The sequence below is a fragment of the Ictalurus punctatus genome, chromosome 15 (assembly GCF_001660625.3).
Source record: "Ictalurus punctatus breed USDA103 chromosome 15, Coco_2.0, whole genome shotgun sequence".
NCBI classification, from domain to species: Eukaryota; Metazoa; Chordata; class Actinopteri; order Siluriformes; family Ictaluridae; genus Ictalurus; species Ictalurus punctatus.
In genome coordinates this window covers 17,071,085-17,086,092 of record NC_030430.2, presented here as the reverse complement: position 1 = coordinate 17,086,092, position 15,008 = coordinate 17,071,085, and the positions used below count along the sequence as shown (strand labels likewise).

Below are 15,008 nucleotides of genomic sequence, written 5' to 3'. Positions count from 1 at the left end.
GGTTATAGAAAGATAGTATCCAATATCTCTTTTTATCAGTATCAGTATCAGTCTAGCCTCATCAGTCTTTTGTGAGCTAATGAAAATTGATATGGAGATATCCATCCATCCATCTGCTATACCGCTTATCCTTCAGAGTCACGGGCAAGCTGGGGCCTATCCCAGGGAGCATCGGTACACCCTGGACAGGGTGATATGGAGATATGGACTTTAATATTATTTGACACAGTGTCTTGCTTTTTATTATCTTTTGTGTTGTTTATGCACTTTTACTTTCGTCTTTAATTGCACATTATGCTTCGAAAGAATTTAGTTTTAAATTCTTTTGCATGTCTTTTCAATTATCTTGTCTAACTGTAGGCTATAGCAGTTCTGCTTTATGAATATACTTGACATGACCTACATTTGTTGTTTTATTAGTATGAATAAATGATACATTCTACTCAAGAAGATCAGCTTTATATTACATTCATTTGGGTAACTGTGATGCTGCTATTATTATTATTATTATTTTTTAAACGGATCATAAAGAATGAAAAAAGTATTTCCAGGCTTTCTGGATTCAGAAAAAAAGCAGATATAAATGCCCTTGTATTCTTTCATTAAAAAAAAAAAAAAAACAGAACATTTTTTGCTTGCTATATAAGAAGGATAGTGAGCAGGGTTCCAGTGGCCAGATCACTGAGTTTGCAGATTCACTGATGCATTGAAGGTGAAATCACCCCCTCCTCATTTAGTTATCTACAGGCCGATGCAGAGCCTCGCCTCCTGAAGAGCTGCAGTGTTTCATTGTGCTGTACTCTGCAGCAAATGCATCATCTCATCTCATCAGAGAGAGAGAAAGAGAGAGAGAGAGAGAGAGAGATTTTTTTTTGTAAACATGCACCAACATATGTTAGGCCTGTTTTACTGTACAATTTTCCCTGTGTGGGTGTCATGCTGTGGCTCATTTTCATTCTCCAAAGCTGTACATACATAGCTGTAGGAAGTATCATTGTATTTTGCCTCTGAATTCTACACCAGAAATATTCACATCAGACCTATTGCTACAGTGGCCTGAGAATCAACTATCTCTGTGTCTTAACCTTTTATACACTACCATATTGTGTCTTGCATAATTGTGTGTTTCCACAAAAAGAAGTCAAAACAGACTAATTATAGTCGTTTCATAGGTTCTTCAAGCCGAGAGCCGTGCTTTGTCCTCTCATTTTGGCGCAGATTTTCCACTGGAAGCATGCTGCATGACATATGTTGTACTATATAGAGAATTACACATTCTGTACACTTAAAATAAGAACTAGATCTATTGTGATATTATAGTTCTACTATGAATCACTGATTAAAGAAATGCATTACTTTACATTTGTTATTTCTTAAAGAGTATATACTGTTTACTCCATGAATAGTCCTAAGTATTTATGTGTTTATGGAATTAGTATTACAATATTGTATTAGTAGCCTATAATACTATTAGAATTATATACGAGATAGATTTATGTAGTCTGTAAATCCAGACAATTGTAGACAATTCACAAAATAAAATCAGAATTAGGTTCAGCGATTAAACTGGGATTGCTGTTAATTAGAGAAATCAGACTGTACGTCTGCTCTGTGTATACTCTGTACAACATATCATACTGTATTTGCCACCGTCACATTTAGTTAACCAATACACATTTTTAAAATTAAGTACATGTTTTTTATGTATGTATTCGGTGGTATTTGCATGAAATGATGCTAAAGGCCTCAGATATTACTTTACTGTAATAATTTCCATTGTAAATGTATATCTTATAAAACTGACATTATTTTATTGTATGTGTTTAAATGGCATTATACATATTTGGGTAAATGTCAGACATAAAGTATAAACAACAAACACAAAAGCAACCATAAATGACTTATAAATCTCAGTATATATTTAAGATATAATGGATTTTATATAGTGTGTCACTAGGAAATCTGGTCTGTTGGGTATAATTTTTTTCTTCACAAGCTTGCACGTTTTCTGCATTCAAGATAATGTTAAACAATATTAGAGTATTTTTTTTAGTTCGATATTAATTTGATTTGAGTGACATTAACAAGTTTCTCTCATTTCATATAGAAATGATCTCACCTTTAGTGAAGGTCTTCTTAAACAAATGAACTGATTTATTGAGTCAAATACAGGAGAAATTCAGTCATCTTTGACACAGATTTGAATGCGAGCTTCCTTTATTTCAAGCACAGGCACATCAGTACCATAAAATGATTTCACCACCAAAAGCCCCTTCTGACTCACTGTCAGGAGATACTTCTCACACTTACAAAACCTGCTGTTCGTAAGGAAAACCAAGCAGATCACTGAACACAATCAGAAAAAAATTCCACTTTACCGCACACATCACTGAACACACTCATAACTCATATTATATACTTTATACTTTATATATATTTTTTTATCTTCAGTGATATCCAAGATTTTGTATTGAAATTCAGATTAGATTTTTAAAAATATTTTTGTCTAAACTTCTTTCACTGACATGTTGATCTATTTTCACTTTGCCTAAGAGTTTCCTACATTACTCATAATGCGTTTTTTTGCTTGCTCATAGTGCCACCAGTGGGATTCAACACTTGCCTCATCTCTACCTAAAAAGACCAATGCAGCAGCACTTTAATCTTTTAATCTGTCCAGCTCTCTCAGCTCTTCATCTGTGACACTGAATATCACGGAAAAAAAGATGAGTAACAAAAGAAACACTTACTCTTTTCAGGAGTGTTCTTTCTACGAAAGTTGTGGAAACTTAACACTTCTCAAAAGGTTCTGTTTTAGTACAACCGATCCATCACTGAGATCTTAACCTCATCCATAACTGTGTGGTTCAGCTCAGCCTCCTCTTGTTTAAAGACAGAAAGCACAGCAGAAATGCTGGTTGGTCAGCAGCAGCGATCAATTCCGGAGCTGCATGACATCAGGTTGAAGAACTGAGCTATGAACAACAACAACAACAACAACAACACCACCAAAAAACAGTTTCAGAAACTCCCAGGTAAATGGTTCTTCTCCGTCAAACCCAGTACCACACAACATCTGAACCCCCCGACCGCAAAAAAAAGGTCGTCAGTTCTCTCAACAAGCCATCTGTAACAAATACAGTTGCAATCAAAATTATTCAACCCCCATTGCAAATCAGGTTTATTGTCAAAATGTATATACTTTTGGCTGTTTGCAATGAACAAATCAAACAAAAGCAATTGAAATAGTTCAAAACAATGAATGCTTCAAGTGGTTTCCCCAAATTCAACTGAAAATGCAACTTAATTATTAACAAAATGATTCAACCTCTTCATGGAGAATTTTAGTACTTAGTAGAGCACCCTTTTGCTGTTATAACCTGCTGCAAACAAGATGCCTAGCTTGATGAATCTTACCCTATTTCTCATGAGCCTCCAGTTCAGTAATATTCTTGGGTTTGTGTGCTGCAACGGCCTTCTATAAAAGAGATTTTCTATGTGGTTCAAGTCAGGTGACTGTGATGGCCCTGTAGAATCTTTTAGGACTTCTTCTGCAACCAAGCCTTGGTGGAATTTGAGGTATGCTTAGTGTCACTGTTTTGTAGGAAGGTCCCCAGACGCCCAAGCTTCAGATAAGCTTCAGATTCCTCACAGACGGCATGACATTTTCTCCTAGGATATCCTGATACTTCAACGAATGCATCTTGCCTTCCACATGCTGCAGGTTTCCAGTGCTAGAGGATGCAAAGCATCCCCAGAGCATCACCAAGCCGCCACCATGCTTGACTGTGGACAGAGTGTTCTTTCTTCATTCTTCTTCCTCCAGACATACCGCTGATCCATCGTGCCGAAAAGTTAAGTTTTGTTTCATAGCTCCACAGAACAGAATCCCCAAACTTCTGTGGCTTATTTATGTGATTTTGAGCTGACTTTTCTTGTGTTTTTGGATCAGTAGTGGTGTACATCTTGGAGTTCTTGCATGGAAACCTTCTGTGTTTAGTATGTATCATACTGTGCTGACTGAAACCTACAGTTTTCAGGTCTTGCTGCAGGTCTTTTGCAGTCACTTGAGGGTTTTTCACAAACTGCCTTCTCAGATATTTGGTTGCAGCCATTGATAGCTTCCTTTTTCTGCCCCGTCCAGGTATTTCGTGAATTTTCTACCCTTAGCCAGTTCAGGTATTTCATGTGTTCCAGCTCAAGCAAACCTGCTGCAACTAATGAAGCCCTTGATTAAAACAACACCTGTTTTGCATATTTGTGCTATTGTGAGGGATTCTATTCAGGGGATTGAATAATTTTGAAACTGGAGAAGTTGCATTTTCAGTTGAATTTGGGGAAACCACTTGAAGCATTCATTGTGTTGAAGTATTTCAATTACTTTTGTTCGATTTATTCGTTGCAAACAGCTGAAAGTCTGTAAATTCTTCCATTTATCATATAGTGTTGTATGCAGAATTTGTATTTGTATTGTCTTTATTATATAATACAGGGTGTCCCAAAAGTTTCCATTGCTTATCTTCATCAGTGTATATTTGAAAACGTCCACTTCTCGGTTGGTCCACAACACTGTTAATTTTTTGACAATCTTTGTTAAAATGGATTTGTTAATAAGTTTGGCAACAGTGTTCTGTGATGTGTTTGCCATGTTTCCTAATAAAGTCCTTTGCAACCTTGTGACAGCTTCCTGATCTAGTCATGAGAATGATTTAAACACAGTCTCCTTTTGTCAAAGGCGTTCTTAAAGGCTATCTGAAAAAACCCCCCATAATCTAAGTATGAAAAACTTAGAAGGTATTTTGCTAAAAAGCCTTAATTTCCTCTATGTATGTAGACTTTTAAGACACCCTGTATTTTATAATCCACACTTTTGTAGGTCTGTTTATGTTATTTGTTTGTATATTCTATGTTTCTGCACTGATCTGCCAAGATAAATTTCTGTGCACTTGTACATATGTCCAATAAAGTGATTACGATTCTGATAACAGTCAGACTCTGATACTTAACCATTCTCACTGTTCATATTGCTGAATTATTTCTCCTATTGAAGACCATTGTAACTGTGCTAACAATGCTCCTGAGACGACGTCTCATGGCGATAACATAAATACGGCGCCAACCGACAAATCAGCACCAGAATTGCTGAGCACATCACAAATATTTCGATATACAGTAAGCACATTTATTGTGTTGCGGTGTTTTCCTTTAAGAATCTCATCATTGTAATCTGCTGAAACAGACTTAACATCTTTAAAAATAAATAAATAAAAAGGCTCTCTGGAACAGCCAAATGGATGTCTGGCTTCTGTTACTATGTTTCAGTAAAGTGGTGCACTTAACGCAATCACAGCTTAAAAGGAGAGACGTGTTACATAGCAGCTACTTTATTAAGACCCAAGTGTCGACAGTCGCAGTGAAACAACTGCAGATGCTCAGCATGCCAGGATGCCACCGAGCCCGCATTATCGCCAGGTTGCCACTGTCAAAAGATGTTATAAAAAATGATTAATTAAAAAAAAGCAGTTGCTGTTTATTGCAACAGGTGACAGGCCTTGCTGGTCAAAGAGCAAAATCGAGCAGCATGTTTCAGCTGATTTTATTACAAGAGAGACTCATAGAAATGACAGAACACAATACAAAATAATAATATGTTACAGAACGAAACACTACAAATACACAAGAAATGAGAAATTGAAGTGCAAATGTTAAGAAATATATCACTGTGTTGAACAGTCCTGAAATGGAGGCTGATGGGATAAGATGGAGATCCTTCTTTCTCTAGGTGAACGTGTTGCAAATGCGACTGGACGGGCTTTGCATGGTGACGAGTTTCTGCGGCAGTATACTTGCTGATTGCTTCGTTCTCACTCCTCACAACAACCAGCTAAGACACTGCCAGAGAAACACTCACAGTAAGCCACTTTTCTTGACACACCTCCTCTTCTTCTCGTCTCCTCCTTCTCCTCAACTCTTTTAACTTATCCTCTTTACTTTCCTCATGCTCGTACCTTAAGACCGGATATACTGTACACATCCTACTTCCTGGAAGCGTTTGTGTCAGCAAGCAGGAGTTTTTATGAGCTGTTTCTTGACTGTCCAAATATTTTGCTATAGCAGCTGATGACGGAGAAGTGCAGACATTTCACACTATGGTGTAACAGTCTTGAAGGATGTCTTGAAGGATGATGAGTTTATTCTGTGTAAAAGAAAGAAAAAAAAGTAATGAAAGTGGTGTAGGTTTCATGATTCCTTTTAACTTTTGGGGAACACAGCACTTGTGGCACATACTATAACAGATATATGTTTCATATGAGATATGATCTATAAAGCTATTTTAGCTCAGGACATACTACACTAATTAGCTAGGCTAATTTAGTGTCACTCAATATGCAAAATATGGGTACTTTAAACACTTCAAATGACTGTCATTATATTTTCAGTACGCACGCTTACACTGTCACGCCCTCTTCTATCTGTTTACAGTTATAAAGACGTATCATGGTAGTCCAGAGTCTTACACATTACTTTTTATATACATTTTTCTGACATCATTAGCAATGTCAATACACAGAATCAATAGGAACCAGTATATAATCAAATTCAATACAATAAATTTAATACAAGACAACCAGTCCAGGGAACATGATCTAAATATTCCTCTGAATTTGTTTGATTGTGTGTGTGTGTGTGTGTGTGTGTGTGTGTGTGTGTGTGTGTGTGTGTGTCCAATGCCCATGTCGCATCTATAGTCACTCCTTAGTTACACAGTCCACAAAACATTCTGACCCCCTAGATAAAAAAGGATGTGATCTTTAAAAAAAAGAAAGAAACTAGAGAGTCTAAAAAAAAGTTTTTCAAAGGCTCCAAAAGAGCCTCCTGCGACTGTGTGTATGTAATAGCAGTCCTTTTCCAACGTGTCTCTCTAGGCTATAAACTATGATCGCCTTCTCAACCTCATAAAAAGGGGTGACTCACTTGTTCACAAATAAATGCTGAATCCAGGTTCATCAGGTTCAGACTATATTTGCCTTAAAGAACTTATTAGATGAGGGAGTATGGTTTTGTGTGTGTGTTTGTGTGTGTGCATGTGTTGGTGTTTCTAAGAAAGGTGGCTGACATGAACATGCTGTAGGAGTGTGAGAGGGAGGAAAGTGGTAGAGCCCAGGCTATGATTTGCTGAGCACCCACAGAGACAGCGTTCAGGTTTATCAGCTGGTATTCCCCACCGTTGGGTTATTTTAGGTTACTTGCCCCTCTCTCTCTCTCTCTCTCTCTCGCTCTCTCGCTTTACTGCTCTGACAAAGACCCAGGTCTCACAGCTGACAGAAGCCGGCCTGCTCCTCTCACTTACAATAGAGAAGGAAAGAAAAGGATGAACAAGAGAGAGAGAGAGAGAGAGAGAGAGAGAGAGAGAGAGAGAATCAGGGCCTGCCAAGGACAATGTAGCCAAGCTTTATTCATTACCCTCACAGTCAGCAACTGCAAGCTCGTAAATCCCAGGCTGAAACAGTGACCCTCATTTATCACAGTTGTGTATGACCAACGAATGGGAGTACACAAATTCTATCAATATCTGTACCAGCAAATATCTATACAGAGGGTGTAAATTTCCAACATCCTGAACTAATACCAATATCAATAACAATAGGAAATATAGCGAACAGTGTCATAACCACAGTAACCTTGAACTAATAGCCTATATAGGTAATGGGGTTTAGTGTCACTGTTTGTAAGTATGAATCAGAATGAGCGGAGGCGGATCTTTATCAGCTGATTAGCTCTTGAGTTGAGTAATTTGTGATGCATTTGTGTTCAGGAGGCACCATGAAACACTGACCTGGGCGCAGAGGTTTGGATAGGCAAGCAAGCTTGGATATTGTGGTGGGGTTTTTTTTTTTTAGGTTAAAACACAATCTAATTTCAACACTAAAACACATCATGCACAGTTTATTCATTTTGTTAGTCTGGTTTTCACCGTTTCATTTTATTCAGGATTATATTTACAGGAAATAAGGTTTGTTCTGAATGGAAACTCAGCTCAACAATATTTATAGGGAAATAAAGAAAAAAAATCAAATAATTCAAATAAAGCTAAAAAATAAAAACTAGCTATAAATAGTTCACATTTCTACCTGATTTTGACTTTAAACAGCTTTATCAAAAACGAAAAAGCATTTGGAAAGGCCAAACCTTTCAGATGTTCAGACGTTAATTTATTGATAATTTTATTTTAAGATCTCATTCTGTGCTTAACGTCTATACTGTTTCTGAGGCCTTCGATAAGACCACTAACACCTCTAACTCAGCTTCACTCAAATTTATTTTCTCCTCTCCATTCACCTCTTTCTTCAGATCCTGAACAACCGCTGAATGCTTTCCTTTTATTGGCTTAATATCGCTATTTTTAGGGTGTATTTCATGTGAATTAAATGTATATGAGGTTAAACTGCGGCTTGTCGTATTCATATGGCATTCAAATAGTGGGCGGGAGCTTGCATCCCTGCAGCTGTAGCTGTTTCATCAACTGTGCTCGAATCATGCTTGTTTTTCATGATGCATGACAGTCTCATAAATCAGACACCGATGCCCTATGTCTCAGATCTGTGCTCGTCAATTCAATTAATTCATCGAAATGTATTAATATTCAAATCAATTAATAGAAAATGTCACCATTTTGTAAAGTAATCTCTATGTATTACATCTGTATAGTAGATGTGTAAGTGATTACCACAGACGAGATTTTCCATGTTCGCACGGAGAAAAGAATGAAAAACCTGAAAAACCTGAAACTCACTTATAATTATGGAAGGAGTTGTTGGGAATTAGAATGTGTTCATGAATGATATGAAATCTCATGTTTTATATACTGTAACTAAATGTAATACATAATTACATAATTACATGTCCTAGTATTGAAAAGCTGGATAAAACTCTATAAGGCATTTATCATTAGAGTGTAAAAGGTATGGATGTGGATTGTAAACATGTAGTGATGTAACTGAACAACTGCCCTTAAATGTCCATTATAAGTGAATTGGAAGTAAACAGGTTGTCTGTTTTTTTTTTTTTTTCTTACCCATGGTTAATTACACATATATGACAGAAGCAGTACTTTGAGATTAGGTTGAAATATTGATTGAATATTGACCGGCTCGGATTAAAGAGTCTAAATATTTATCATGCTAAAGAAAAAAAATCCCTCTATACTGCAATTCCACTGTGATTGTGATTATACAGCAATTGCAATATGTTTAAATGAATTGGTCATGCAACATGGTTAATGATTGGTCTGTAATTGTTTTTAACCTACATTATTTACGTCGTTGGATCACATGAAAGCCGTGATTCATCAAAATACTCATCTAATCACTCAGCTTAAGACTCTACGGGATGCTCAGCACAGGTAATAAAATGTGTATAATCATTGCAAAGGACAATAATGTACTGATAAGAAACAACCGGTAACTTTATCCACCTCTGTGGCTGGTTGTTCTGGCTCCATGTATCGGACAGTCAGGCACCATTCATGACGTTTTATGATAACTGCTGACACAACATTCCAGGGGCCAGATGTGTTATCGGTGCTTGAGCAAACACACTTGTAATTAGCAGGCTATTTTAGTTCCTTCTCTGCTTACTGCCTTATTCAAGAGTCATTTCGGCCAAGGACTGTAGGAGATTGGAAGAATCAAACTGAAACTGATCTTGAATTGAGCAACACACCAAGTAAGCGTAAACTCTCTTAATGTATAATGACATGCCCAATGTTTTGTTCTCCGCACGACAATTTCAAGCTCTGTTAAATAAATATTAGACACACTTCTATTCTAGTTATCCTCCTGTTCAATTGTCTATGTTTCATTTCCATATTTCACACACCCTGTTGGCTGTGCAGTGCCAGGTGTGCTGCTGCGTCATTGTACATCACCTCTGTACACGCCTGCTTGAGGTGGAGAACTCTTTTGACTAGAAAAGCATGTGAGCTGACATGCCACTTGTCTGATCACATATTACAGGTGGATCCAGCCAACAGGGACACTGAATAGATCTTGAAACAGTTCGGGGTAAGGGTGGAGTAAAACACATCATGCTCATAAACACAACCTCATAAACATATTGTGGCCATAAAACCATCATTCTTTGCCAGATACCACGTACATGAAATCTTTCCACCTTTCCTCACAGCAAAGGGAAATATAAGTGTGACGGTTTTGGACTAGACTATGCAAGACTTACACCCTCACAACCACCATTGCTAACACCCCCCACCCCCAAGACACACACACATACATAGGCGCTAACACAATCAAAAACCTTGTGATCCCCTTTCTGCTGCACTTGCCAAAATACAGCGTTGTGTTCGTGCGCGTGTCTCATGAGGCAGACGAGGGCACATGACGACAGGAATTCCATGCTGCCTTAACCCTGATGTAATCCCTAATACCGGCCTTCAGGAAGTAGGGGAAAAGCATGCGACTTCCAGCTGGCACTCCCCAGCCCTGCTACCGGTGTGTGTGTGTGTGTGTGTGTGTGTGTGTGTGTGTGTGTGTGCGCGCGCGTATGCGCCTACACACCTCTGACACATGACTTCTTCACCGATTCCCATTTTTACTCTCAAAAATAGGTTGATATAAAGGATGTGACATTCCTAACATGCTGAGTCATTCTCTATAACTCTAAATTTTACAGTGTGAAAGTGACGCTATAGGAGGCTAATCTTGCGTCTGGTGGTTGAAAATGAAACTCTCAGGAATAAAAAAAAAATCTTTTTAGATACAGTTTCTCCCTTTTTTGGTGTAAAAATATTACTGCCTTTTCTTTCTTTCTTTTTTTTCTAAAGTTCCTGTTTACTAAAAAAGTTAACATCGGGCACCCAAGTCACATGTGGTCATGACTAGAAGGTTAGCAGAAAACTGAGCAAGCTATGCCATATGGAATAGTGAAATAAAGTTGGAAAGATGTAGAAATGAATAGAGAGACACAAAGAGGCACAAATAATAATGCGTACATGAGCTCACCGTTGTGCCTGCTTTAGTTTCTCAGTCACTGCAAGGACATCTGGTGAAACTGCTGTGAAAGAAGAGTATGGGGAGTGATTGTTATTCTCTTCCTCTCTCTCTCTCACACACACATACGCATATATTATCACTCTGTCCATTCTACCACAGCGTACACCAGACATTCCACACGCTTAATCATCTTAAAGGGAAAGTACTTGTCACCTGAGGCATGTGCTGTATATACCCTACGTTCATTTCAAAATGCTGAATGTTTGCGTTTCATATATTTATTTTAACGATATATGATTAAAAAATATATTGACCCTGAGTATGGACCTAAATATCACTGTAGAGATTAGAAGACATTTTTTAAAAGCATACTGCAAAATATCTGGCGTCTGGGTTGCCCAAAAAACACAGTGTCACTCACAAAGCTGGCTGTAAAGCAGTACAAAGGGTGTCACTAAAATTTTTATTTTAAATCTTAATGTCTAAGATTTTGGGATTTGATGCGACAGCTCAGGAGGACAAAGTGCCACTCTAAATAGAAATGCCTGAAAAGAAGAACTCTCTAAAGTGAAATAAAATTGTATCCCCCAGTTTCTTCCGAAATATGTCATTCTTAAAAAAATGAACACGGGATGAAAAATCTCTTGTGGGAACTCCGACAGTAGCCTGCACACTCTCGTGCCTGAAATCACTGACAAGGGAGAAATTCGCTACTGTTCCTCTCCAAAAACAGGAGACAGTAAGGAACAATCTGGGAAGACAAAGTGCAAACACTGCATTCCTAAACAGTATCAGTTACCTCAAGAGATTGGTGATCAATGCAAGTTCTATTTGTGGAACTGGAGAGCATTAAAAATTTAATACCTCACCTTTCAGCCAGAAAAATACACTACTAACATCAGCACATTGCTTGTGGTGACATAAAACTGATATAACCATCCACACACTAACATAATATAGCCTCATTTTCAATACTGATATCACAGAAAGCTGCAGTATGCAAATGAGCCTTCTAAAAAATAACCCATGTTTATGGTGTGCTGTGGCCATCCTGACCAATCTCATGTGATTCAACAGACAAGAATGGTTTTTGGTCGAAATAATATGTTAAAGCTCAACACGTAGTAATGTAATCATAGTATGATCTACATCATGCAGTATTTTTTTTTTTTATATTTTGTTTATTATCACTTTCAGATTATATCTTTATTTTTATTTTATAGCTTGTTCAATATAATTTTAACATAAACGTTCTGTCTTACTTTCTGAATATTATAATAACACAGCAAAACATTACTTAAAAATATTTTTTCTTATCCTAACTGAAGGTCAAAACTTTATGGCTCAATATCAAAATTGTCACAGTTCCCTTACCAGTCACTATATAACTGGATGAAAGATTCTTTTTTTGCCTCCAAAATATTAATGCACATAAATATTATATATCCTACTATTACCTTTTGTTGTCTTGTAAAGGTCTTAATAGGAAAACAAACTGTTTATGGGAATTTTAATGTTATTTTAAATTTATATTATGGGATATTGAATTGCACGTTTTTCAAATAATGGACTGCATTACAATTTTAACATCAAATCCTTAAAATGTCAAATATAATTATATACATTAATATATACTGTATATAAATTCATTTCTGGGACATATTTATAAAGATTGACATTTTTCCTGCTTTGAAAACTCCTGAATTTCAATCGAAATCCATTTAAAAGAACATATTTTAGAAGATTAAATTGTTCTACAATTATACACACAAAAAAAAATCTAAAATAAATTTTCTATCTGTGTTAAAATATCTGCTAACTTACCTAATGTCTCTTTGGGTTGCAGGAACAAATTAACTGTCTCTCTCTGCGTGAAGAAACAGAGTGAATTATGGTAAAGTTGGGGTTTTCCAGTGAAGGGACAACCACCGACAATGTTGCTGTTGAATAAAAAACACAAACCACATTCTATGATCACACACACACACACACACACACACACACACACACGCCCACACACACACTCACACACACACATGCGCGCACTCACACACACACACACACACACACACACACACACACACACACACACAGTGATCTCAGTGACTGGCAATTCCTTCACTTTGTTAAGCCCTGAGTGCTACAAAAAAAAGTTTTAGATGGACTTTTCCAGTAAGCAAATTGATTTCCTCTGTTCCTCAAATGGGTGCTATTTGTTCAGGGAAGGGGCTGAGGCTGGCGGAGGTGACAGTAGGTATAAACTCACACTTCAATGAACATGGCGGCCATGAAAGATACATAAGCCTTAACTGAAGTGCTGAGTTCAGCATGAACACCTCAGACTTACTAAAAAATATTACGGCTGCTGTGATTAACATTATTACATGCCTGCAAACAATACATTTACCTATATATTGGCAGTTTAAGTGTATATGATGTATATGAGTTCCATGCACACCTACTGTATTGAATTACAGTGTTATTTCACCACTTTCTACAGAGTTTAATTAACACCTACATCATAGAATTAACTCTTATAACATTTAATAAACTTAAATGAGCTCATACAGTGTTCAACGATCCTATTACAGTATAGATTTAACACCTACCATATTGCCTCAACGCCTACAGAGAACGTAAATGAGATATTACAGTGTTCACATTTACTTATTACAGTGTAGAATTGACACCCACAGTGTTGAATGAACTATTTCGAAATGTAAACAAACTAAAACCTGGTGTTAGATTACCACCTACAGCTTTAACACCTACTCTGTGGAATTGAGACATATGACACAAATGAACATGTTTGGTGTTTATTCCACACTGTAGGTGGTAAGAAAGACACTAAAAAGCAATTGTAGAGAGAAAAGGGTGTTCACACTACCTGTGAAATGACACACACACCCCAAAAGTATCTTACCTAGTTCAGGGCTTAAAGCTGTAAATCCACTGCACAGGGCAGACACACAGACACCGATAGAAACGAGACTTGTGTAGTTGTCTTCACCCTAGTCAGGGCTAGTTTGCAGAGGGAACAAACAAACAAACACACACACACACACACACACACACACACACACACACACTGCTGTGTTGACCACAAACCCGAGCTGTCTTCAGACAAGCCGGTACAAGTCAAGGCATGTTCCTGTAGAGCAGAGAGCGCCCCCTAGAAAGAAAGAGGAAGGGCTGAGAGAGAAAGGGAAAGGGAGCGGGGCAACAAGATGAAAGATAGGAGAAATGTAGAAAGATTGAAAAAGAAAGAGTAAAGAGATAAAGGTAAGACAGTTTGGTCCATCAGTATCAGAGGTAACAGGATAATTGAAATATTTATTTTATGTACTATCGCGTCTTAGTCAAAAAGCAAATATTCACTTATACATACCATATGTGCACTATAACTGATTAACTAACTAACCATCCAACCAACTAAATAAATAAATAAAGAAATAAATACTATATTTGAGATGTTTTGTCTGATAATTATATATCAGTGCTTAAAGTAAACCTACAGCTAAACCGTAAAATGTAATAATAATAATAATAATAATAATAATAATAATAATAATAATAATAATAATAAATTACCAAAAATTAATAATAATAATAATAATAATAATAATAATGATAAGAATAACACTGACTTGACACTACCATTATCATTCTCTGGCCATAAACATTTTTGCACAATTCTATCATTTAAAATATGATTATTATGAATCACATTACTTACTATGAATAATAATTGAACCATTTGCATGTTTCTAAATTATGTAGGGCCAAAACTATGAATAATAATATCTGACCCTATCATGGAATAGTCTGATGGAATAGTCTGATTTTAATTGCATTGAATTATTGATCATTTCTACTCTAGTATTTAATGCTGGGTAATACATGATCATGATTTAATATTGGAGTGAATTGTAAAATCTTATAAAGCTGGCGTGCGTCGATCGCGCCCCCTGTTGGAGGAGCTTTATAAATGGACATTGC

General features: G+C 36.8%; 1 long non-coding RNA gene across 4 annotated transcripts; it reads right to left on the bottom strand.

Moving 5' to 3' along the window:
* Positions 1 to 5,579: 5,579 nt before the first annotated feature.
* LOC108276127 (uncharacterized) lies at positions 5,580 to 14,134 on the bottom strand. 4 transcript variants are annotated; one of them, XR_008398019.1, is made up of 4 exons: positions 13,933 to 14,134; positions 12,834 to 12,949; positions 11,009 to 11,070; positions 5,580 to 6,196 (listed from the first exon to the last, which is right to left on the bottom strand). It is a non-coding gene; the product is annotated as an uncharacterized LOC108276127 (long non-coding RNA). The 4 variants fall into 4 exon arrangements; XR_008398018.1 differs by having other exon boundaries at positions 11,019 to 11,070; XR_008398021.1 differs by having other exon boundaries at positions 12,834 to 12,876.
* Positions 14,135 to 15,008: the final 874 nt, after the last annotated feature.